Source organism: Mandrillus leucophaeus, unplaced genomic scaffold, assembly GCF_000951045.1.
Source record: "Mandrillus leucophaeus isolate KB7577 unplaced genomic scaffold, Mleu.le_1.0 Scaffold634, whole genome shotgun sequence".
In the NCBI taxonomy this organism is placed as follows: Eukaryota; Metazoa; Chordata; class Mammalia; order Primates; family Cercopithecidae; genus Mandrillus; species Mandrillus leucophaeus.
In genome coordinates this window covers 354,441-355,211 of record NW_012106853.1, presented here as the reverse complement: position 1 = coordinate 355,211, position 771 = coordinate 354,441, and positions in this window count along the sequence as shown.

The following is a 771-nucleotide window of genomic DNA, read 5'->3' as shown; positions in this document are numbered from 1 at the left end:
CGGGAGGCGGAGCTTGCAGTGAGCTGAGATCCGGCCACTGCACTCCAGCCTGGGCGACAGAGCGAGACTCCGTCTCAAAAAAGAAAAAAAAAAAACAAACATATCCTTGAAAGTCCTACCACTCCTGATGTCGTAAACATACCCATCACCTCCAAAAGATTCCTCTTCCCTTTCAGTACGATGATGATGTATTTTTCTTATTGTTGTGATAAGAACACTTCACATATCATCTACTCTTTTACCCATTTTTATGTATGCAATACAGTTAGGTTGACTCCAGACACTGTATTGTATACAGTACTTCGTTTTGATGGGGAAATACTTCCCTCCCCAAAATCCTACGCTGAAAAATCCGTCCTCTTAGAGGTATGTATTTTCAAGGATGCAAATACGTTTTTCATATCCCCCAACTCCTTTTTTTTTTTATTTTCAGAGAAAGCGTCTCCCTCTGTCTCCCAGGCTGGAGGGCTGTGGTGCGGTCCTAGCTCACTGCAGCCTGGAGCTCCTGGGTTCAAGCGATCCTTCCAACTCAGCCTCCTGAGTAGCTGGGACCACAGACGTGCACCACCATGCCTAGGTCCCCTTTTGGGGGGGGAGTGGGGCAGAAAAAAAAGTGACTTAAAAGTAATTGCATCCAGTACTGCTTGAGAACAGGAAATCAAGGCTGCAGTGAGCTATGATGGTATCACTGCACTCCGGACTGTGTTTTTAAAAAGCACAACAGTCTGGGTGCAGTGGCTCGCACCTGTCATCCCAGCACTTTGGGAGGCC